This window comes from Lepisosteus oculatus, chromosome 14 (assembly GCF_040954835.1).
Source record: "Lepisosteus oculatus isolate fLepOcu1 chromosome 14, fLepOcu1.hap2, whole genome shotgun sequence".
Classification (NCBI taxonomy): Eukaryota; Metazoa; Chordata; class Actinopteri; order Semionotiformes; family Lepisosteidae; genus Lepisosteus; species Lepisosteus oculatus.
Genome location: NC_090709.1, coordinates 5,364,605 through 5,389,236, shown reverse-complemented (window position 1 = coordinate 5,389,236; position 24,632 = coordinate 5,364,605). Strand labels below are relative to the sequence as shown.

The 24,632-nt window shown below is 47.7% G+C and overlaps 5 non-coding genes and 1 pseudogene across 5 annotated transcripts; 4 read left to right on the top strand and 2 right to left on the bottom strand.

The window, feature by feature from the left end:
• The window catches only part of LOC102695046 (zinc finger protein 721-like), a 1,154,024-nt pseudogene that overhangs the window by 105,694 nt on the left and 1,023,698 nt on the right, over positions 1 to 24,632 (top strand).
• On the bottom strand, positions 9,470 to 9,541 carry trnat-ugu (transfer RNA threonine (anticodon UGU)). Its single transcript has one exon. It is a non-coding gene; the product is annotated as a tRNA-Thr (tRNA).
• Positions 11,974 to 12,046, bottom strand: trnak-uuu (transfer RNA lysine (anticodon UUU)). Its single transcript has one exon. It is a non-coding gene; the product is annotated as a tRNA-Lys (tRNA).
• Positions 13,589 to 13,660, top strand: trnaa-cgc (transfer RNA alanine (anticodon CGC)). Its single transcript has one exon. It is a non-coding gene; the product is annotated as a tRNA-Ala (tRNA).
• Positions 14,973 to 15,045, top strand: trnak-uuu (transfer RNA lysine (anticodon UUU)). Its single transcript has one exon. It is a non-coding gene; the product is annotated as a tRNA-Lys (tRNA).
• On the top strand, positions 17,479 to 17,550 carry trnat-ugu (transfer RNA threonine (anticodon UGU)). Its single transcript has one exon. It is a non-coding gene; the product is annotated as a tRNA-Thr (tRNA).

The following is a 24,632-nucleotide window of genomic DNA, read 5'->3' as shown; positions in this document are numbered from 1 at the left end:
GTTCAATTCCCCAAGCCTTTTGACCTTATATGTCCATCCCTTCTCGTCAAAACTCGTATTTTCACAGGGTACCCTTCAGAAATCGCAGTATAGAATGAAAAAACTCCAGTAGATCTCGGCCGCTGTTGGTGATTTTCCTTTTAAAATAAATGAATCTCTGGAAATTTTACGGAGTGTATCACTTTCACTGAGACCGAGAAGTATTAAGCTGTACATGCGTCTTTGTGGCTCAGTTGTTAACAAAAACGGTGGTGGTTTGAGCCCCTCCAGGGACGCTATGAGCCTTTTAATGTACACACCCTCCTCACTTCATTTCTCCACGGCCGGTCTTGTATCGCTAACAAATACAGAGCCCGTAGGAGGCAGTAAGCTCGCATATTCTTTTTCTTATAAAATATACTTTATTCCGAAAAAAACACATCTCAAAAAGAAAACATCTCACACATCATCACTTCACATAATTAAAACAACGGCGGAACGGCGGTGATTGTCCGTTATCAATCTTTGCAAGGGTGGGCGGATTTGCGCTATTATGAGAGTCCCTCCAAACCCTACCGTTTGCTGTAAACCATTAATCCCTGTACAGGGTCCATAGGCCTTTCCAGTGCTCCTTTGCCGTGGGGAAACCCCATTTAGCAATGTCCCGCTTCATCCTTCTCCTGAGGTCCGCCAGGATCCTCTCCTCCAGCTCTCTCGCTCCCCACTCGATGTTGTGCCGGATGAGATTGTTCCTCGCGTCCCACAGGCCTTTTTTTGTGAGGGACAGCAGCAGCCATATCAGGAACTGCGTCCCTCTGTCCAGTCCGGTAGGTGCCAGCCCCAGCAGAATGTACTGGTAACTGAGCACCGCACCCGTCCCCAGGAGTTGCATGGTGTTGTCCATTCTGCCCCACACCGCCTTGGCGAAGGGGCAGCTCCAGAACACGTGCTCCTGAGTCTCCTCGACGAAACACGTGTCCCGGGGGCAATGCGGGTTCCTGGTAGCCAGTCTCTTGTGTACGGCCATCCAGTTGAGGTCCTTCAGTTCGTTGTCCAGTTCTTCAGGCTGCGTCCTTTCCCAGACTTGTCTGGGAACTTGCAGCCTTTCGTCGGCGACCAGATGCCCCCTCACCTCTTTGTACAGAGCTCTGTGGTTGGTGCAGAGCTCTGGCTGTCTCGTGGCCTCGTACCTCCTGCTCCACTTGACAGCGTGGGTGTAGAACTTTGGTAGCCTCTCTGCCTTGGGCCCAGTGTTTGACCACTGGACCAAGTGCCTCATCGGGATGGAGAGCCACAGCCTGACAAAGTACTGGTACTTGTGGCCGATGGGCTCCCGCAGCGCCCGACAGAGGTTGCAGTAAAAGATGCAGTCGAGTTTCAGGGGGAAATGTGGGACATCTCGACCCCCTTCCTCGACCGGCTGACACATCCGGTTTCTCGTGATGTACTCGTACCTGCCGCCCCAGACGAAGTCGAAGATCATCCCTTGCAGCGCTCGTCTGAGTCTAGCCGGCAGCGGGTACACCACCGCCAGGTAAACCAAAGCCGGCAGGACGTCTGCTTTCAACACCATCACTTTCCCTGTGTAGGACAGCGACCGTGTTTTCAACAGACCCAGCTTGGCGTTCACCCTGGCGATCCTCTCGGTCCAGTTGTTGGTCTCGTTGTCCCGGCTCTGGAAGGAAACCCCCAGTATTCTGAGGGGCTCCGTGCAGAGCTCGAGACCCTCCGGCGCCATCGTCCTGTGCTTCCAGGGCCCGAAGAACTTCAGTTTGCTCTTTCGGTGGTAGAGCTTCGACATCCAAGGCTCTGGAGTATTGCTCCATGACCTGCAGGGCCCTCCTCAACCCCCTGTCTGACCTCAGGAACAGCGTTGTGTCGTCGGCGTACTGGGAGATCTTCAGGGTTTCCCCCGCGCCTCCCGGTATCTCCAGGCCGTCGATGACGGGGTCCCGTTTCACCGCCTCTGCTAAGGGCTCTGTGAAGAGAACATAGAGAAGGGGTGAAAGGGGGCAGCCCTATCGTACTCTGGATTCCTGGGGAATGAAATCCCCCAGGATTCCGTTCACGTTCACTCTGCTGCCCACGTCAGAGTACAGAATCTGAATCCAGCGGCTGAAACTCTCTCCGAAACCGAAGCGTTCCAGCACCCTGAACAGATAGCTGTGGTTCACTCTGTCGAAGGCTTTCTCCTGGTCCAGGCTGACCACCATCATGGGCACGTTCCGGTCCTCGGCCCAGGCGATGGCGTCTCTGGTCAGCTGGAGGTTCCAGCTGACGGATCGCCCCTCCACCCCACACGTCTGGTCGCTGTGGATGATGTGGGCGAGGGTGGTTCTCAGTCTGCCGGTCAGGAGCTTGGACAGGATCTTTACGTCCACGCAGAGCATCGTGATCGGCCTCCAGTTTTTGAGGTCGGCGGCGTCTCCTCCCTTGAAGAGCAGGGAGATGACGCCCTCCCTCATGGTGTCTCCGAGTTTCCCCCGGCGGAAGATCTCCTGCACCACTTCCACCAGATCTGCCGCCAGGGTGTCCCAGAATCAGGTGTAGAATTCCTTGGGGAGTCCGTCCGGCCCCGGCACCTTGCCATTCTCCATGGACAAGCACGCCGCCTTCAGCTCCTCGGCCATTATCGGACCCTCCAAGTCCTCCCTCACCTCCTCCGGTACTCGTGCCTTCAGCCCCTCCAGAAAAGCATCGCCTGCCTCCACCTCCGTCTGCTTTTCTGAAAAGAGCTCCGTGTAGAAAGCGGTGGCCGCTTCTACTTTGTCGCTCTCGTCCAGCACTTCCTCTCCATCTCCCCGTCTCAGGCTGTGGATCACCTTCTTTTTCTGGGCTCCCCGGACCTGGTTGAAGAAATAGGAGGAACAGGTTTCATTATTTTCATAATGCTCCCTTTGTGCCTTGACCAGGAAAGCCTTGGCTTTTTCGGTGTGCAGTTTGCGGAGCCTCTCCTTCAGGTCCCGTGCCCGGGCTGAATTGAAGGCTCCTCCCCCGTTAGCCGAGCTGTACTCCTCCTCGAGTTGCCTCTGGAGACGTGCAGCTTCCTTCCTCTCCCTGGCCGCCTTCCGTCTGCAGTACATCTGCGCCAGGGTTCGGGTCCTGTCCTTCACCGACTCCCACCATTCCACCACGGAGCTGTAGCCGTCTCTCAGATCAACCCAGCTCGCGTAGTCTTTCCGGAACAGTGCCCTGAAGTCGTCTTCCTCCAGTATCTCCCAGTTCAGCTTCCAGTACCCACGACCGAATGCCGGCAGGCTGGTGTTAGCCACCACCGTCAAGCGACCGTGGTCGGAATACCACGCCGGGGACACCGTCGCCGATTCCAGGGAGCAGGTCGTGTGCAGGAAGACGTAGTCCAGGCGGCTGCACACTCCCCGGGAGTTTTTCCAGGTCGTTCCGGCGTCGTTAGGGCGGCACCGTCTGAAGCCGTCTACCAGGGAGAACTGCTTGAGTAGCGACTCCAGCTCTGCCGAGCTAGCGTCGCTCCCCTTCTCCCGGTCGACGTTGAAGTCCCTGCCGAGCACCATCTGTCTGTTGGTGGTGCAGCAGCTGGCCAGGTCAGCAAACACTTCCTTCAGGATAGAGGGTTCTGTTGGAGCATAGACGTTAATTGCTCTCAACTTCTGCCCCCTCCAGTCGATGTCTGCGACCAGGATCTGGCCCTGCACCACCGAGAAGGAGGAAACCAGCGTCATCTCTGGGTTTCCGAGGAGAATTCCCACTCCGGAAGAGTGGAACCCTCCTACGCTCCAGCATGATTCTCCCTTCGTCCATTCCCTGGTGAATGTCAGCTTGTCGCTTTCATCCTTCAGGTGGACCTCCTGTAAGAAACAAACTGAGAAAGACTTTGAGGCCAGATCATGAAAGACTCCCCGTCTTTTCACGGGGTCTCTCAGCCCTCTCACGTTAGTTGTTAGGAAGGTTAGTTTCACAGTCATGGTTAAACTAGTGAAAGTTAAACCTCCTCTCTGTACTTACAGTTGAAACTTGGGAGTCTACATCTGGGCACTGTTTAGCCTAGATGTAACTCCTCTCGTTCGGGTCCTGGGGGGAATATGCTGGGCTCCCTCCAGGTTTCGCTGGGGACTGAAATGTAAACATGCTGGACAGGTCCAGCCCTACCATCAGTCCGGGCTCCAGGGCGGCTTCGAAATAATCCTCGTCGTCCTCGAGGATACTCTCCGCCACCGCTTCGGGAAGGCTCCTTTCTTCCCTTTCTCCGGGAGTTTCGGGGGCCTCCAGTTTCTCCTGGGCCTCGGGGGAAGGGGGCTCCAATTTCTGGGCTGCCTCTTCCTGTTGTTCCTGGGCCTCGGGGGAGGGGGTTCCAACTTCCTGTGATGCCTCTTCCTGTTGTCCCTGGGCCTTGGGGGAGGGGGTTACCTCTTCCCACCTGAAGAAGGCTCCACGGCCGAAACGTTGTGTTCTCTTTCTTCTTTTTTTCAGCATGGAATAAACCTATTACTTGTTCCTTTGCTTACCTCTTCCTGGGCTGCCTCCTCCTTTTGTCCGTGGGACTCGGGGGAGGGGGGTTCCGTTTCCTGGGGAGCCTCCTCCGGTTGTTCCTGGGCCTCGAGGGAAGAAAGTTCCATTTCCTCTAGGACGAGGAAACGGTTTTCCCTTACCACTCTTTTTTTCTGTCCTTCCCGAAAGTGGGTCCACCCTGGGTCTCTTCTCCCGCTATCGCTTTCCCTTTTTGCTGGGAGTTATCCAGGACCCTTCCTCCGGTCGGCCATCTTGTCCCTCTTCCTGGCGGCCATCTTGTGGCACCAATGCGGCTGGGGGTGAGGCTTCAGCAGTTTCGGTTCTCAGCGGGGGAGGTGCGGGTTCTTTGTTCTCAGCCCTCTCCCTTTGTCTGTAGACCGGTTTCTGCCTGCCGGCTTCCACCACCTGTGCATTGGCGAAGGAGGTGTCCCTCGGCGCCAGGTGCCCGTCCTCATTGCAGTTGTCACATGTGTTTGTTTTGTGGCCGGACTGTCTGCACTTGCTGCAAAAATCCGGCATCTTGGGGTAGTAGAGGTACCCCCTGTCGGCTCCGATGTTGAAGCGAGCCGGGGGGTGCTGGAAACCGTCAACGCCCTCTGGGTCCTCCTTCAGGAGGACTCGGTACTGGCATTTGCCGTACCAGACACCTTTGTCCCTGACCTCTGTCGGTTTTCCCACCACCGTTACATACCACCCTAGGTACGCTGTTACCCATTCCGCTGGTACGTAGGGATTGTATGTGCAAACCGTGATGGTCCTCTGATTCGTCTTCCTCATCGGCTCCGGCCTGTAATCAGAGAAACCAGGGTGCTTACCTTTCTCCCTGATCAGTCTCGTTGCCTTTTCGTACGATGCGTCCGTAGCCATGTAGGCCTCCATATCTCTCTGCCTTGTTGTCCTGGAGGCAGTAGAGATCTCCGGCAACCAACTGCAAGATCCCTCGCAGGAAGGTCATAAAGAAGGCCTTTGCAGTCGGCATCGGCTCCGTCTTCTTTGTCCAGTGGAACCGGATCAATGTCCTCTTGTCTGCCATCTCTGAGGGAGAAAAAAAAAAAAGGAGGGAAAGAGAGAGAGCAAAGGGAGCAGCGAGGGAGCCCTGGCCTTTGTCCTTGTGGGCAAAGCCCAGCTAAGTGCAGGCGCAGGAGGAGAGAGAGAGAGGAGAGCGGAAAGTGCTTCCGGGTCTCAAGGAAGAAAGCAAGCACCGCGGGCAGGCCACGTCTACCTGCTCCCAGCCAAGAGGCCAAGGAGGCAGAGAGCGAGAGAGCGAGAGAGCGAGAGAGAGAGGGAGCGGATAGCGCTTCCGAGTCTCAAGGTGGAAAGCAAACACCGCGAGCAGGCCACGTGTACCTGCTCCCAGCCAAGAGGCCAAGGAGGCAGAGAGAGAGAGAGCGAGAGAGAGAGGGAGCTGATAGCGCTTCCGAGTCTCAAGGTGGAAAGCAAGCACCGCGAGCAGGCCACGTGTACCTGCTCCCAGCCAAGAGGCCAAGGAGGCAGAGAGAAAGAGAGTGAGAGAGAGAGGGAGCGGATAGCGCTTCCGAGTCTCGAGGTGGAAAGCAAGCACCGCGGGCAGGCCACGTGTACCTACTCCCAGCCAAGAGGCCAAGGAGGCAGAGAGAGAGGGAGAGAGAGAGAGAGCGAGAGAGAGAGGGAGCGGATAGCCACGTGTACCTACTCCCAGCCAAGAGGCCAAGGAGGCAGAGAGAGAGGAAGAGAGAGAGGGAGCGGATAGCGAGAGAGAGAGGGAGCGGATAGCGCTTCCGATAGCGGATAGCGCAGGCCACGTGTACCCACTTCCAGCCAAGAGGCCAAGGAGGCGGAGCAAGAGAAAGGGGGAGGGGAGAGGAGAGGAGAGAGCAGAGAGAGAGAACGTTACTGCTGGATCCCAACCAGCTCAGCTGCTGCTTGGCCTTAACCCCCTAGGCTCAACCTAGAGCGATACCAGCTCAAGCACTCTTCAGAATCTTCGATCGCCTTCTAGACCTTTGGAAAGACAAGAACTGCGGGCATGCCACTTGAACTTGATCTTAGCCAAAAGGCAGAGAAGGCATAGGTTTCTATACGGCATTCCTGAACTCTTTGCACTAATGAGCCCTTTTTCCTGTCTCGCCGCTACGCATATGGGTCTTTTTCCGCTCTCCTACTCCCCATGGTTAGTCCCTTTGGATGTCCGTGACAGGTGCCCCTTTGGAATAGTTTTCAGAAAATGTGAGAAAAGGAAAGTTATGTACAGTAAGCTCTCACACACAGCTCTCAAACACAGCATTAGAGATTGGAATCTGATTGTAAAAAAAACTGCCCGTCTCCCCGGCATTTAACGTTGCTGTTGTTTTTATTTTACATATTGTTAGCATTTTAATGAATTGTTAAAAGATTTATACACAAATCGCTAAATACGAAACGTAAAAAACCCAACTGTATGCAATTGACCATTCATATTCCTGAATTTTAAATCCCTGTGTTTATCTGTGTCCAAGTGCCTGGTGCAGCTATTTTGAAAGCATACCTCAAGGAGGACTTTACACGCAGTCTGGGGTATTTAGCTTGTACTGTGTGCCCTGTTTGCCTTTGTAAGCATTTGTTTAAAAAATAAGTTCACAATACGATAAAAACAGAGAAAGCACAAACTTAATAATATAACGATTCAAAATCAAAACCAAATCATATGAAGAAAAATCATATGACCAAATCATAAAGAAAAAGAGTCAATTTCCGCCTGCACTGATATTCCTTCAAATGTTTTAGAAGAACTCTTGACGTTAATAGAGTAGAAGCCTGCATTTCTTCTACTAAACGACACTATGGGGAGTGAGTATTTTGATGTCGAACTGGGATTTAAATAAAGAGGAACACTACACTACATTGGGCTACGCGTGTGACAAAACGTTTATTTTAGACCTCTCGATAGCTCAGTTGCTAGCTCTTAAAACTGTAGAAAAAACAGCGAGTATGTCTTATGTCCCTGGTCTGAATCCAGTTTGAAGGATGGTGTTTTCTTGTTCCTTAATCAAAAAGTGAAAATTGCGAATTTGTCTTTCACTTTGACGTTCACCCGAAAGCTCAGTATACAAAGAAGTAGAGGCTCCTGTTCTGAATAATTCCGCTCTGAGACACCTGCGTTAAGTTAGCGCTGAGTCGGCTGGCTGAGCATGTTGCCTCCTTTACATTCAATAGGAGCCCCGACACTAAGAGAAACGTACAGAAATGGGTTTTATCGGGAACTTTTCATGTCCAATGCACTTGACATCTCCCACGGGCGACAAAGTTCATTTAGGACACCTTTCTTTCTTTCTTCTTTCAGCAGGAGTACAATAATGGCAACAACATGTTTGGAGTTCGGCATTTCATTTAGTCTGCCGAAACATCGTATCGGAATGAACTACCTGAGATAAAAGAGTAATTGCGGCTTCGGATCGTTTTTACAGAGCATTGCGTTGTTCTGTTCATGCTGACTACACGCTTTAGATATGTCATTTACTGCAAGCGTTGCTTTTCCAGGTTTTTCTGAAATTCCTCGCATTTGAGCCAGCACTAAAATATTTCATTCCCGTCGCTGAATACATCGTGGAAACGGTATTTGCAACGGAATGCTGTCACACATGAAACCTTTTTGTTATTCGGTTCTGAAGTTTGAAAATGAAAATAAAACGGGGGTCACCTCATAGGCTTGAAAGAAGTCCAAGCAGCATAAAAACCCGTGAATTCTCACAAATTGCATTGTGCTGCACCTTTCTTCTGCTGCTGTTATAAATCAGCCTTAAACATTTGAATGCATACCTTACTGCTGCTAATCACATTCACATGTTTATGAAGCTTTTTTCTGTCCGTTATGTTTTTGCTAAGCAGTTTCTCCGTTTTCCTCGTACTGTGATTGTCAGCGAGCACAACAAGACTGAAACAGTGTAAAAGCAGGCAAAAAAGACAGGGTAAAACGCCTGACTGTCGGGAGTGGGATTTGAACCCCTGCCTCTATTTGGAGAGTGAAACACAAAGCTTAACAGACACGAAGCTGTGAATAAGCTGTTTTAAACCGCTCGACTATCCTGAAAAAATGTGTGCTGATTGCACCAGTCGCATCCGATTTTCTGTAACTTTAGGATGATTGATACGACTGGACAAACACAATTTGTGGCGTTTAGCATGACATGGAAAACGGTACCAGAGCATTCGGGTCCGGACTACCAGACTCAGAAACAGTTTTTACCCCCGCACTATCAAACTATTAAACTCCCAGCCTCTCTCACTCTCTCCTCACCTCTCACCTATGATCTGAACCTCACGGTGCCTTCTTTCTTACCAAAAACCCAAACACACATTGAAAATCTACCTCTACCATACATGTCAAAAGCTCACTCCCCATCATTTCTATCCCTTTATTTCATTCTTTTGATGCATGTTTTTGCACATAACCTGTTACCTTTTTGTTGTTTTGCACGCTGCCTGTTGTTTTTTGCACATCGGCTGTTGTCTCTGTCTTTCGTTTGTTATACAATTGTATTGTTGTTGTGTTGTTGTGTTTTCTTCTTTGTACTACTTATGTCCGAGAGCTTGCTAAATAGCATTTCGTTATACCATATACCTGTGTATGAGTATAATGACAATAAACTTGAACTTGAACTTTAAACTTGAACTTGAACTTGACATAGTCTTGCAGGCAGTATATTATTTTATCGTTTACTCGTTTAAAAAAACACGGTCTTCTCGTTTCTAAGTCAGATTTTTAGTGCTTTCGAACGTTCCTTCCAACCTGGACTGACAGCTCACCTGATCTGTTTGTGATCAGACCATGGAGTCGGGGGCTGTACAAAGCGCACGTTCCTTCCCAATGCTGAGGCGATCATTCAGAAGATGGGTGTGAAGAGAAACAAGCTTTGTCGACTAAAAAACAAGGCAGGATATGCAAGAATACTAATCACTGGCGACAGTTATGTTCTCTTACTATTGAGATCCCTACATTGTGAGTTTTTTTAAGACTTTGAAACTAAAGGAAAGCGGTGACAAATGAAACAGGCACGGGTGGGGTTTGAACCCACGCTCTTCGGTTTACAAGACCGACGCCTTACCACTTGGCCACCGCGCCTACTTGTAAGTATGGGAATAAGGTTGTTCAAATTATTTTTTTTCTGAATCTGGTTTACATCGCCAAATGTAAACCGGAGGCAGCAACAACAATAAAAGGGATACTTGTCCTTAAACTCGGACGTGATGTTCTGCAGACATGTGCACAATGTCCTGTTTTCTTGCAGTGTAGACATTTTGCTGTTCACGCTCCGCATTCATCTGCTTTGTGCGTTGTTAGTCCGCACCTGTAACATGTAATGTCAGCCGTCCCCTGTTCTTCTATTTCTCTAGCATGACTGTGTCCTGCTGCTCGGCTTTTGATTGTAAATTTTGAACGAGCGCCCCGTTCAGTGTCACTTTGTCACTGTGGTCAGAAAGCATTCTTGATTCTGCTTGAGCTGCTTCATGAATTCTAGCGACTGTAAGAGCTCTTTCTAGTGTCAGCCCTTCCTCCTGCAGCAATTTATAGTCTCTTATGTGCACATTTTTCCACAAGTTGATCTCTTAACATGTCAGTTTCCAATACTCCAAAGTCACAAGATTTAGCCAGTTCTCTTAGTGCAGTCACAAAAGCATCAACAGATTCGTCCTGAGACTAAGTTCTCTGCCTAAATTTATGCCGTTCTAAAACCACTTTTCTCCGCGATGTAAAGGAAGCGTCTAAGACAGCTACAGTCTTTTTCTCCAGGGAGGTTGGCAAAAATCCGCTGCACGGGAGCCCCGATACAGTGCAGTAATGTAGCACGTCTCACAGCATCCTGAGCTTCTGTAGATCCACTGGCTATTTAAAAAAAAATCTGTACGACTCCATCCATATCTTGTATTCCGTATACAAATCCGGAGCTCCGAGGTTCAGTGGAAGCGGTGGAAAAAGCTGGGCATAAGCAAAGCTTCTCGGCGCGGCTGCCATATCTTCCATGGCGCTAGCTAAACGAAAAGTCCTAAAATTCAAAAGTTCGTTTCTACCAGCAAGAGAACTAAAATCTGCAGTGTTCTGCCCGCTTTGAGTCCGTCAAGCACTCATCTCTCGTTGCAATAAATGTTTTGTATCTTAATAAAAATACGTTTTTATATTATTTTAACTATTTTGTTAACTACACAGATCATGCCCTTACACCATATATTCCCGCCTTCTACTCTCTCGTTCTGTTGTCTCGCGATGTCTACTCACTATACTACATTTAGCATGACTTCTTGTTGCAGTTGAGCTCAAAACTGGAGATGATCTCCATATTCTACTGCTGTAACAAGTCCGAAACATAGGACACAGTACACACTTTTTAAGTGAAGTCAGGTTGTTAAAAAATTAAACCAGCGACCTGTCACAGAAACGTACCCCAGTCTCCCGCGCAACAAGCGGGGGTACTCAGCACTATACTAACGAGGAGCGCTTGTCTGCAGCTGAGCGTCAGCTCTGTTTACTGTCAGCAGTCATTGCCTCATTTCCAAAGACTTTTTCACCTGCTCTCAGCTTTTCAAGACAGTCATAAACGCTCAAGAAGTAATTAATGTCAGTTGGAAGTCTGTTTCTGTTGTCTCAGCTCTTGATAAAGAAAAGCCGTGCGTGGGAGACTCCCTCTCTGAAGAAGTTTGCCGTCACCCTGCGAGGGAGAAGAGCCATCAATCACAGAGGCAACCAGTGAGACAGTTAACATTAAACACGTGAAATGCTAGATGTTGTGATTTTTTTCCCGCTTAAGGCTTCTATCGTTTCTAATCTAACGAGAAAGACCTCTTTATTAGAAGTGAGATTTTAACAAACGTCTCCAGGGTTAACTGCGACCTGAACGCAACGCCTAAGACCACCAGCCATCTTGCCTGTGGTACTTAGAGCAGCGCTCAATAAAAATGATCAGAACCCGAAAGCGCTTCTTATGCGGATCAGTATATTCCGATTCCACTGGTTCTGCAGAAGAAATAAGAAAAGCCGAACTCAAAGCACTGTGTTGCCATTACGGGTACTCTGCAGCTGCTTTAAGATCTACTCACACCGTGTTGCCATTAAGGCTACCTAGTTAAAAAAAAAACTTATCGTCACCTTTTTGAACGTGATTATTAGACACCCGTTAAATCTCCACCGAGGTTTCTTGAGAGATTTTCAGTGAGCGAGTATTAAAAAACTACTTCGCTTCCAACCTCTGCTGTCACTGTAAACTCGGACGTGATGTTCTGCAGATGTGCAGTGTGCCTTTCCTCTTGTCGTATTCAAGAGTACTCACTGTGTGAGCTCCTCACTGCGTGTTCCGTACTCTACTGTGATTTAATTTAGATGATTACGTGGAGTAGAGTGACAAGATTTACTTGAACACTTTCGGTTTGTGAAATGAAACACTAAATACACTACTGTAAATACAAGTAATGGACATTTAAAATAACCAAGTACAGCTAGAAGAGTGAAAGATAAAAGACTATTAAGAACGACATTCACAATAGACTTAAGAACAGCACAACTGCCCGAACAGGGACTTGAACCCTGGACCCTCAAATTAAAAGTCTGATGCTCTACCGACTGAGCTATCCGGGCTCTGAAAGAAAATAGACACTGTCGGGAGCCTCGCAAGTCACATGTCTCTTGTTCCGAAGAGCAGTCATACCTGACCCGTCTGGAATGACCACTGACAGACTTTATCATGAAGCGACGGCACCACTCCCAGTAGAATGAGTGAAAAATACAGCATGACATGGGTAGTTAAGGGGCTCTCACAATCCATCTTTCCTCACATTCCTGATTTTTTTCAATAGCATTTTGACTTTTTTTCACATTCAGATTTTTTTCTCATTTAATAAAATCTTTTAATCAACAACATTAAAAAGAAAACAAATGGAACATTTTTTGGAACAATAATTAAAAAAAAACTTTCAATGCCTTGGTTGTATACGTGTGCACACCCTTTATAAAGGGAGTTGCAACAGTGCTGAAATTTAAAGAGCATTTCTGTAGAGAAAACAGCATTTTTTCTGCCTTGATGGTAAGCTTAGGGAGCCTGTCTTTTAGAAATTCTATTTCTTAACACCTTGCACAGCCTCCCGACAGACTAACGAATATTTTTTGTAGAAATTGGCTCACACACCGGAAGACACTAACGTTTATTTACATTAGAGTATGTAAAACTCAGGCTTTAACAGATGTTCATGATGTTTCACAAGGGGTGTTACCTGTTGTAGTGTTTCAAAAGATGTGTTAGCGGACCACAAATTATCTTGAAAAGATTTGGGTTTGTACTGGCAGATTCAAACCCCACTCAATTATTTGGAAGGCGCTTGTACCACCAACGCACTTCCGAGAAGCACCTGCAAATTATCACAATCCTCTCTCTCACCAACAAAGTTATAGAGACACATACGTCCAATGAAAACTAATTTTATTCACTCAAGGCTCCACTCTTTTGTTGTGATGTCATTTTAATTGATATTAGTTTTGATAAGGTGTCGTTTTTGCCTCTTAAAGTCTGCTCCTTTCTTCCTGGTATAGAAATAACATGTTCCATCTTTGTTTAAAAACACCACTAAAAGTAAATTATTCAGCTCTAACGCCTGTGTGCATTGACAAGACATCTCAAAAGGACTTATCAAATAAGAACACGATCCTGCCTGTTACCATTCCTGTGGTTGGGGCGTTGTTTCACCCTTTTATGTTCTTCTATAATATTTGCAGACAGGGCTTTATCACTCGAGTTGTACAGAACAAGTGTGCATCGGCCCATGAAAATAATCAGTAGTGCTGTTTTTCTATGCATAGTTTAATCAAGAGCACTTAAAAGATGCAAAAAGCTTTCAAATAAAACAGAATTGAAAGACAGTCGAGTAAGGAGGTAGAAAAAAGCACTCCCGCATCTGGGAATAAACCACCGTCGCACGTGTGACTGGATACAAAAATAATAGATTAATTTGTGCCCAGTCTCTTGAAGCTTCAATGCGATTATTTTTCCTTCCTTATTTCTTCATTCCCATGCATTTACTCTGTAGTAGAGGAAACGCACAAGTTGGAAACTGCAGGCATTCTTCGTGAGTGGTGGATTGTGATCAGTGAGCATCTGGACAAGTCTGTTCCATTACCTTTGCCATCGGGGATGTAGCTCAGTGGTAGAGCGCATGCTTCGCATGTATGAGGTCCCGGGTTCAATCCCTGGCATCTCCAGGTGCTTTATATTACAGTACTCACATCGCAATCTTCTGTTGAGTGAGAACTCTTTGCTTGTGTTCAGAGAGAGCCAGGTTTACACAATTAAATGCAGGCACACTCGACGTGCTGCAGAGTTGCGCTGCTGTTTTAAATGTACCTCATTTAGTTCTGTTAAATCCTAAATTATTTGAACTAATAATTTAGTTCAAATTCAGGAAATCCTGAGATTGCTTCACACTTGTCATGGCTGTTGCAGAAAACACCTGTTGAATCTCACCCAGGATTTCTTGAGAGATCATTCAGCGAGTGAATCCTCCTTCTAAACTCTGCACTAAACTGAAAGCTTCACGAACTCTTCACTGCGTGTCCTGTACTGTTACAAGTGCTTTCGTGTAGATGTGAAACACTGCCATAACTTTTGAACTTTTTCCGTTTGTTAAGGAAAATGCAAAAGAGCATGACAAGTATTGAACGTATAAAATATCCATGGCACAACTCGAGAAAGTACTGAAGGACTACACATCGACTTTTGATGATTCAAAAGATTCAAGAAACACAATCGTCCGCAGCTGGGTTTGGATCCTGAACTCTAGAGTTAAAAGAACATAAGCGACGGATATGACCTATAAACTCTCTGAATTGTCTTATAGTTTATGAAATAAAACAATTTCTTAATAAATTCTAACTGTTGATAGACGATTTATTGAATTTTAACAAAATCACAATGACAAACTTTTTCGGTTAAACTGTTATTCACATACTCTAACGTAAATAAACGTTAGTGTCTTCCGGTGTGTGAGCCAATTTCTCCAACAAATATTTGTTAGCCTGTCGGGAGGCTGTGCAAGGTGTCAAGAAATAGAATTTCGAAAAGACAGGCTCCCTAAGCTTAACATCAAGGCTGTTTTCTCTACAGAAATGCTCTTTAAATTTCAGCACTGTTGCAACTCCCTTTATAAAGGGTGTGCACACGTATACAACCAAGGCATTGAAAGTTTTTTTTTAATTATTGTTCCAAAAAATGTTCCATTTGTTTTCTTTTTAATGTTGTTGATTAAAAGATTTTATTAAATGAGAAAAAAATCTGAATGTGAAAAAAAGTCAAAATGCTATTGAAAAAAATCAGGAATGTGAGGAAAGATGGATTGTGAGAGCCCCTTAACTACCCATGTCATGCTGTATTTTTCACTCATTCTACTGGGAGTGGTGCCGTCGCTTCATGATAAAGTCTGTCAGTGGTCATTCCAGACGGGTCAGGTATGACTGCTCTTCGGAACAAGAGACATGTGACTTGCGAGGCTCCCGACAGTGTCTATTTTCTTTCAGAGCCCGGATAGCTCAGTCGGTAGAGCATCAGACTTTTAATTTGAGGGTCCAGGGTTCAAGTCCCTGTTCGGGCAGTTGTGCTGTTCTTAAGTCTATTGTGAATGTCGTTCTTAATAGTCTTTTATCTTTCACTCTTCTAGCTGTACTTGGTTATTTTAAATGTCCATTACTTGTATTTACAGTAGTGTATTTAGTGTTTCATTTCACAAACCGAAAGTGTTCAAGTAAATCTTGTCACTCTACTCCACGTAATCATCTAAATTAAATCACAGTAGAGTACGGAACACGCAGTGAGGAGCTCACACAGTGAGTACTCTTGAATACGACAAGAGGAAAGGCACACTGCACATCTGCAGAACATCACGTCCGAGTTTACAGTGACAGCAGAGGTTGGAAGCGAAGTAGTTTTTTAATACTCGCTCACTGAAAATCTCTCAAGAAACCTCGGTGGAGATTTAACGGGTGTCTAATAATCACGTTCAAAAAGGTGACGATAAGTTTTTTTTTTTAACTAGGTAGCCTTAATGGCAACACGGTGTGAGTAGATCTTAAAGCAGCTGCAGAGTACCCGTAATGGCAACACAGTGCTTTGAGTTCGGCTTTTCTTATTTCTTCTGCAGAACCAGTGGAATCGGAATATACTGATCCGCATAAGAAGCGCTTTCGGGTTCTGATCATTTTTATTGAGCGCTGCTCTAAGTACCACAGGCAAGATGGCTGGTGGTCTTAGGCGTTGCGTTCAGGTCGCAGTTAACCCTGGAGACGTTTGTTAAAATCTCACTTCTAATAAAGAGGTCTTTCTCGTTAGATTAGAAACGATAGAAGCCTTAAGCGGGAAAAAAATCACAACATCTAGCATTTCACGTGTTTAATGTTAACTGTCTCACTGGTTGCCTCTGTGATTGATGGCTCTTCTCCCTCGCAGGGTGACGGCAAACTTCTTCAGAGAGGGAGTCTCCCACGCACGGCTTTTCTTTATCAAGAGCTGAGACAACAGAAACAGACTTCCAACTGACATTAATTACTTCTTGAGCGTTTATGACTGTCTTGAAAAGCTGAGAGCAGGTGAAAAAGTCTTTGGAAATGAGGCAATGACTGCTGACAGTAAACAGAGCTGACGCTCAGCTGCAGACAAGTGCTCCTCGTTAGTATAGTGCTGAGTACCCCCGCTTGTTGCGCGGGAGACTGGGGTACGTTTCTGTGACAGGTCGCTGGTTTAATTTTTTAACAACCTGACTTCACTTAAAAAGTGTGTACTGTGTCCTATGTTTCGGACTTGTTACAGCAGTAGAATATGGAGATCATCTCCAGTTTTGAGCTCAACTGCAACAAGAAGTCATGCTAAATGTAGTATAGTGAGTAGACATCGCGAGACAACAGAACGAGAGAGTAGAAGGCGGGAATATATGGTGTAAGGGCATGATCTGTGTAGTTAACAAAATAGTTAAAATAATATAAAAACGTATTTTTATTAAGATACAAAACATTTATTGCAACGAGAGATGAGTGCTTGACGGACTCAAAGCGGGCAGAACACTGCAGATTTTAGTTCTCTTGCTGGTAGAAACGAACTTTTGAATTTTAGGACTTTTCGTTTAGCTAGCGCCATGGAAGATATGGCAGCCGCGCCGAGAAGCTTTGCTTATGCCCAGCTTTTTCCACCGCTTCCACTGAACCTCGGAGCTCCGGATTTGTATACGGAATACAAGATATGGATGGAGTCGTACAGATTTTTTTTTAAATAGCCAGTGGATCTACAGAAGCTCAGGATGCTGTGAGACGTGCTACATTACTGCACTGTATCGGGGCTCCCGTGCAGCGGATTTTTGCCAACCTCCCTGGAGAAAAAGACTGTAGCTGTCTTAGACGCTTCCTTTACATCGCGGAGAAAAGTGGTTTTAGAACGGCATAAATTTAGGCAGAGAACTTAGTCTCAGGACGAATCTGTTGATGCTTTTGTGACTGCACTAAGAGAACTGGCTAAATCTTGTGACTTTGGAGTATTGGAAACTGACATGTTAAGAGATCAACTTGTGGAAAAATGTGCACATAAGAGACTATAAATTGCTGCAGGAGGAAGGGCTGACACTAGAAAGAGCTCTTACAGTCGCTAGAATTCATGAAGCAGCTCAAGCAGAATCAAGAATGCTTTCTGACCACAGTGACAAAGTGACACTGAACGGGGCGCTCGTTCAAAATTTACAATCAAAAGCCGAGCAGCAGGACACAGTCATGCTAGAGAAATAGAAGAACAGGGGACGGCTGACATTACATGTTACAGGTGCGGACTAACAACGCACAAAGCAGATGAATGCGGAGCGTGAACAGCAAAATGTCTACACTGCAAGAAAACAGGACATTGTGCACATGTCTGCAGAACATCACGTCCGAGTTTAAGGACAAGTATCCCTTTTATTGTTGTTGCTGCCTCCGGTTTACATTTGGCGATGTAAACCAGATTCAGAAAAAAAATAATTTGAACAACCTTATTCCCATACTTACAAGTAGGCGCGGTGGCCAAGTGGTAAGGCGTCGGTCTTGTAAACCGAAGAGCGTGGGTTCAAACCCCACCCGTGCCTGTTTCATTTGTCACCGCTTTCCTTTAGTTTCAAAGTCTTAAAAAAACTCACAATGTAGGGATCTCAATAGTAAGAGAACATAACTGTCGCCAGTGATTAGTATTCTTGCATATCCTGCCTTGTTTTTTAGTCGACAAAGCTTGTTTCTCTTCACACCCATCTTCTGAATGATCGCCTCAGCATTGGGAAGGAACGTGCGCTTTGTACAGCCCCCGACTCCATGGTCTGATCACAAACAGATCGGGTGAGCTGTCAGTCCAGGTTGGAAGGAACGTTCGAAAGCACTAAAAATCTGACTTAGAAACGAGAAGACCGTGTTTTTTTAAACGAGTAAACGATAAAATAATATACTGCCTGCAAGACTATGTCAAGTTCAAGTTCAAGTTTAAAGTTCAAGTTCAAGTTTATTGTCATTATACTCATACACAGGTATATGGTATAACGAAATGCTATTTAGCAAGCTCTCGGACATAAGTAGTACAAAGAAGAAAACACAACAACACAACAACAATACAATTGTATAACAAACGAAAGACAGAGACAACAGCCGATGTGCAAAAAACAACAGGCAGCGTGCAAAACAACAAAAAGGTAACAGGTTATGTGCAAAAACATGCATCAAAAGAATGAAATAAAGGGATAGAAATGATGGGGAGTGAGCTTTTGACATGTATGGTAGAGGTAGATTTTCAATGTGTGTTTGGGTTTTTGGTAAGAAAGAAGGCACCGTGAGGTTCAGATCATAGGTGAGAGGTGAGGAGAGAGTGAGAGAGGCTGGGAGTTTAATAGTTTGATAGTGCGGGGGTAAAAACTGTTTCTGAGTCTGGTAGTCCGGACCCGAATGCTCTGGTACCGTTTTCCATGTCATGCTAAACGCCACAAATTGTGTTTGTCCAGTCGTATCAATCATCCTAAAGTTACAGAAAATCGGATGCGACTGGTGCAATCAGCACACATTTTTTCAGGATAGTCGAGCGGTTTAAAACAGCTTATTCACAGCTTCGTGTCTGTTAAGCTTTGTGTTTCACTCTTCAAATAGAGGCAGGGGTTCAAATCCCACTCCCGACAGTCAGGCGTTTTACCCTGTCTTTTTTGCCTGCTTTTACACTGTTTCAGTCTTGTTGTGCTCGCTGACAATCACAGTACGAGGAAAACGGAGAAACTGCTTAGCAAAAACATAACGGACAGAAAAAAGCTTCATAAACATGTGAATGTGATTAGCAGCAGTAAGGTATGCATTCAAATGTTTAAGGCTGATTTATAACAGCAGCAGAAGAAAGGTGCAGCACAATGCAATTTGTGAGAATTCACGGGTTTTTATGCTGCTTGGACTTCTTTCAAGCCTATGAGGTGACCCCCGTTTTATTTTCATTTTCAAACTTCAGAACCGAATAACAAAAAGGTTTCATGTGTGACAGCATTCCGTTGCAAATACCGTTTCCACGATGTATTCAGCGACGGGAATGAAATATTTTAGTGCTGGCTCAAATGCGAGGAATTTCAGAAAAACCTGGAAAAGCAACGCTTGCAGTAAATGACATATCTAAAGCGTGTAGTCAGCATGAACAGAACAACGCAATGCTCTGTAAAAACGATCCGAAGCCGCAATTACTCTTTTATCTCAGGTAGTTCATTCCGATACGATGTTTCGGCAGACTAAATGAAATGCCGAACTCCAAACATGTTGTTGCCATTATTGTACTCCTGCTGAAAGAAGAAAGAAAGAAAGGTGTCCTAAATGAACTTTGTCGCCCGTGGGAGATGTCAAGTGCATTGGACATGAAAAGTTCCCGATAAAACCCATTTCTGTACGTTTCTCTTAGTGTCGGGGCTCCTATTGAATGTAAAGGAGGCAACATGCTCAGCCAGCCGACTCAGCGCTAACTTAACGCAGGTGTCTCAGAGCGGAATTATTCAGAACAGGAGCCTCTACTTCTTTGTATACTGAGCTTTCGGGTGAACGTCAAAGTGAAAGACAAATTCGCAATTTTCACTTTTTGATTAAGGAACAAGAAAACACCATCCTTCAAACTGGATTCAGACCAGGGACATAAGACATACTCGCTGTTTTTTCTACAGTTTTAAGAGCTAGCAACTGAGCTATCGAGAGGTCTAAAATAAACGTTTTGTCACACGCGTAGCCCAATGTAGTGTAGTGTTCCTCTTTATTTAAATCCCAGTTCGACATCAAAATACTCACTCCCCATAGTGTCGTTTAGTAGAAGAAATGCAGGCTTCTACTCTATTAACGTCAAGAGTTCTTCTAAAACATTTGAAGGAATATCAGTGCAGGCGGAAATTGACTCTTTTTCTTTATGATTTGGTCATATGATTTTTCTTCATATGATTTGGTTTTGATTTTGAATCGTTATATTATTAAGTTTGTGCTTTCTCTGTTTTTATCGTATTGTGAACTTATTTTTTAAACAAATGCTTACAAAGGCAAACAGGGCACACAGTACAAGCTAAATACCCCAGACTGCGTGTAAAGTCCTCCTTGAGGTATGCTTTCAAAATAGCTGCACCAGGCACTTGGACACAGATAAACACAGGGATTTAAAATTCAGGAATATGAATGGTCAATTGCATACAGTTGGGTTTTTTACGTTTCGTATTTAGCGATTTGTGTATAAATCTTTTAACAATTCATTAAAATGCTAACAATATGTAAAATAAAAACAACAGCAACGTTAAATGCCGGGGAGACGGGCAGTTTTTTTTACAATCAGATTCCAATCTCTAATGCTGTGTTTGAGAGCTGTGTGTGAGAGCTTACTGTACATAACTTTCCTTTTCTCACATTTTCTGAAAACTATTCCAAAGGGGCACCTGTCACGGACATCCAAAGGGACTAACCATGGGGAGTAGGAGAGCGGAAAAAGACCCATATGCGTAGCGGCGAGACAGGAAAAAGGGCTCATTAGTGCAAAGAGTTCAGGAATGCCGTATAGAAACCTATGCCTTCTCTGCCTTTTGGCTAAGATCAAGTTCAAGTGGCATGCCCGCAGTTCTTGTCTTTCCAAAGGTCTAGAAGGCGATCGAAGATTCTGAAGAGTGCTTGAGCTGGTATCGCTCTAGGTTGAGCCTAGGGGGTTAAGGCCAAGCAGCAGCTGAGCTGGTTGGGATCCAGCAGTAACGTTCTCTCTCTCTGCTCTCTCCTCTCCTCTCCCCTCCCCCTTTCTCTTGCTCCGCCTCCTTGGCCTCTTGGCTGGAAGTGGGTACACGTGGCCTGCGCTATCCGCTATCGGAAGCGCTATCCGCTCCCTCTCTCTCTCGCTATCCGCTCCCTCTCTCTCTTCCTCTCTCTCTGCCTCCTTGGCCTCTTGGCTGGGAGTAGGTACACGTGGCTATCCGCTCCCTCTCTCTCTCGCTCTCTCTCTCTCTCCCTCTCTCTCTGCCTCCTTGGCCTCTTGGCTGGGAGTAGGTACACGTGGCCTGCCCGCGGTGCTTGCTTTCCACCTCGAGACTCGGAAGCGCTATCCGCTCCCTCTCTCTCTCACTCTCTTTCTCTCTGCCTCCTTGGCCTCTTGGCTGGGAGCAGGTACACGTGGCCTGCTCGCGGTGCTTGCTTTCCACCTTGAGACTCGGAAGCGCTATCAGCTCCCTCTCTCTCTCGCTCTCTCTCTCTCTGCCTCCTTGGCCTCTTGGCTGGGAGCAGGTACACGTGGCCTGCTCGCGGTGTTTGCTTTCCACCTTGAGACTCGGAAGCGCTATCCGCTCCCTCTCTCTCTCGCTCTCTCGCTCTCTCGCTCTCTCGCTCTCTGCCTCCTTGGCCTCTTGGCTGGGAGCAGGTAGACGTGGCCTGCCCGCGGTGCTTGCTTTCTTCCTTGAGACCCGGAAGCACTTTCCGCTCTCCTCTCTCTCTCTCCTCCTGCGCCTGCACTTAGCTGGGCTTTGCCCACAAGGACAAAGGCCAGGGCTCCCTCGCTGCTCCCTTTGCTCTCTCTCTTTCCCTCCTTTTTTTTTCTCCCTCAGAGATGGCAGACAAGAGGACATTGATCCGGTTCCACTGGACAAAGAAGACGGAGCCGATGCCGACTGCAAAGGCCTTCTTTATGACCTTCCTGCGAGGGATCTTGCAGTTGGTTGCCGGAGATCTCTACTGCCTCCAGGACAACAAGGCAGAGAGATATGGAGGCCTACATGGCTACGGACGCATCGTACGAAAAGGCAACGAGACTGATCAGGGAGAAAGGTAAGCACCCTGGTTTCTCTGATTACAGGCCGGAGCCGATGAGGAAGACGAATCAGAGGACCATCACGGTTTGCACATACAATCCCTACGTACCAGCGGAACGGGTAACAGCGTACCTAGGGTGGTATGTAACGGTGGTGGGAAAACCGACAGAGGTCAGGGACAAAGGTGTCTGGTACGGCAAATGCCAGTACCGAGTCCTCCTGAAGGAGGACCCAGAGGGCGTTGACGGTTTCCAGCACCCCCCGGCTCGCTTCAACATCGGAGCCGACAGGGGGTACCTCTACTACCCCAAGATGACGGATTTTTGCAGCAAGTGCAGACAGTCCGGCCACAAGACAAACACATGTGACAACTGCAATGAGGACGGGCACCTGGCCAAAACCTGCCGGGCAGCCAAAAAGTGCGACGGATGCGGCGCCGAGGGACACCTCCTTCGCCAATGCACAGGTGGTGGAAGCCGGCAGGCAGAAACCGGTCTACAGACAAAGGGAGAGGGCTGAGAACAAAGAACCCGCACCTCCCCCGCTGAGAACCGAAACTGCTGAAGCCTCACCCCCAGCCGCATTGGTGCCACAAGATGGCCGCCAGGAAGAGGGACAAGATGGCCGACCGGAGGAAGGGTCCTGGAAAACTCCCAGCAAAAAGGGAAAGCGATAGCGGGAGAAGAGACCCAGGGTGGACCCACTTTCGGGAAGGACAGAAAAAAAGAGTGGTAAGGGAAAACCGTTTCCTCGTCCTAGAGGAAATGGAACTTTCTTCCCTCGAGGCCCAGGAACAACCGGAGGAGGCTCCCCAGGAAACGGAACCCCCCTCCCCCGAGTCCCACGGACAAAAGGAGGAGGCAGCCCAGGAAGAGGTAAGCAAAGGAACAAGTAATAGGTTTATTCCATGCTGAAAAAAAGAAGAAAGAGAACACAACGTTTCGGCCGTGGAGCCTTCTTCAGGTGGGAAGAGGTAACCCCCTCCCCCAAGGCCCAGGGACAACAGGAAGAGGCATCACAGGAAGTTGGAACCCCCTCCCCCGAGGCCCAGGAACAACAGGAAGAGGCATCACAGGAAGTTGGAACCCCCTCCCCCGAGGCCCAGGAACAACAGGAAGAGGCAGCCCAGAAATTAGAGCCCCCTTCCCCCGAGGCCCAGGAGAAACTGGAGGCCCCCGAAACTCCCGGAGAAAGGGAAGAAAGGAGCCCTCCCGAAGCGGTGGCGGAGAGTATCCTTGAGGACGACGAGGATTATTTCGAAGCCGCCCTGGAGCCCGGACTGATGGTAGGGCTGGACCTGTCCAGCATGTTTACATTTCAGTCCCCAGCGAAACCTGGAGGGAGCCTAGCATATTCCCCCCAGGACCCGAACGAGAGGAGTTACATCTAGGCTAAACAGTGCCCAGATGTAGACTCCCAAGTTTCAACTGTAAGTACAGAGAGGAGGTTTAACTTTCACTAGTTTAACCATGACTGTGAAACTAACCTTCCTAACAACTAACGTGAGAGAGCTGAGAGACCCGGTGAAAAGACGGGGAGTCTTTCATGATCTGGCCTCAAAGTCTTTCTCAGTTTGTTTCTTACAGGAGGTCCACCTGAAGGATGAAAGCGACAAGCTGACATTCACCAGGGAATGGACGAAGGGAGAATCATGCTGGAGCGTAGGAGGGTTCCACTCTTCCGGAGTGGGAATTCTCCTCGGAAACCCAGAGATGACGCTGGTTTCCTCCTTCTCGGTGGTGCAGGGCCAGATCCTGGTCGCAGACATCGACTGGAGGGGGCAGAAGTTGAGAGCAATTAACGTCTATGCTCCAACAGAACCCTCTATCCTGAAGGAAGTGTTTGCTGACCTGGCCAGCTGCTGCACCACCAACAGACAGATGGTGCTCGGCGGGGACTTCAACGTCGACCGGGAGAAGGGGAGCAACGCTAGCTCGCCAGAGCTGGAGTCGCTACTCAAGCAGTTCTCCCTGGTAGACGGCTTCAGACGGTGCCGCCCTAACGACGCCGGAACGACCTGGAAAAACTCCCGGGGAGTGTGCAGCCGCCTGGACTACATCTTCCTGCACACGACCTGCTCCCTGGAGTCGGCGACGGTGTCCCCGGCGTGGTATTCCGACCACGGTCGCTTGACGGTGGTGGCTAACACCAGCCTGCCGGCATTCGGTCGTGGGTACTGGAAGCTGAACTGGGAGATACTGGAGGAAGACGACTTCAGGGCACTGTTCCGGAAAGACTACGCGAGCTGGGTTGATCTGAGAGACGGCTACAGCTCCGTGGTGGAATGGTGGGAGTCGGTGAAGGACAGGACCCGAACCCTGGCGCAGACGTACTGCAGACGGAAGGCGGCCAGGGAGAGGAAGGAAGCTGCACGTCTCCAGAGGCAACTCGAGGAGGAGTACAGCTCGGCTAATGGGGGAGGAGCCTTTAATTCAGCCCGGGCACGGGACCTGAAGGAGAGGCTCCACAAACTGCACACCGAGAAAGCCAAGGCTTTCCTGGTCAAGGCACAAAGGGAGCATTATGAAAATAATGAAACCTGTTCCTCCTATTTCTTCAACCAGGTCCGGGGAGCCCAGAAAAAGAAGGTGATCCACAGCCTGAGACGGGGAGATGGAGAGGAAGTGCTGGACGAGAGCGACAAAGTAGAAGCGGCCACCGCTTTCTACACGGAGCTCTTTTCAGAAAAGCAGACGGAGGTGGAGGCAGGCGATGCTTTTCTGGAGGGGCTGAAGGCAAAAGTACCGGAGGAGGTGAGGGAGGACTTGGAGGGTCCGATCACGGCCGAGGAGCTGAAGGCGGCGTTCTTGTCCATGGAGAATGGCAAGGTGCCGGGGCCGGACGGACTCCCCAAGGAATTCTACACCTGCTTCTGGGACACCCTGGCGGCAGATCTGGTGGAA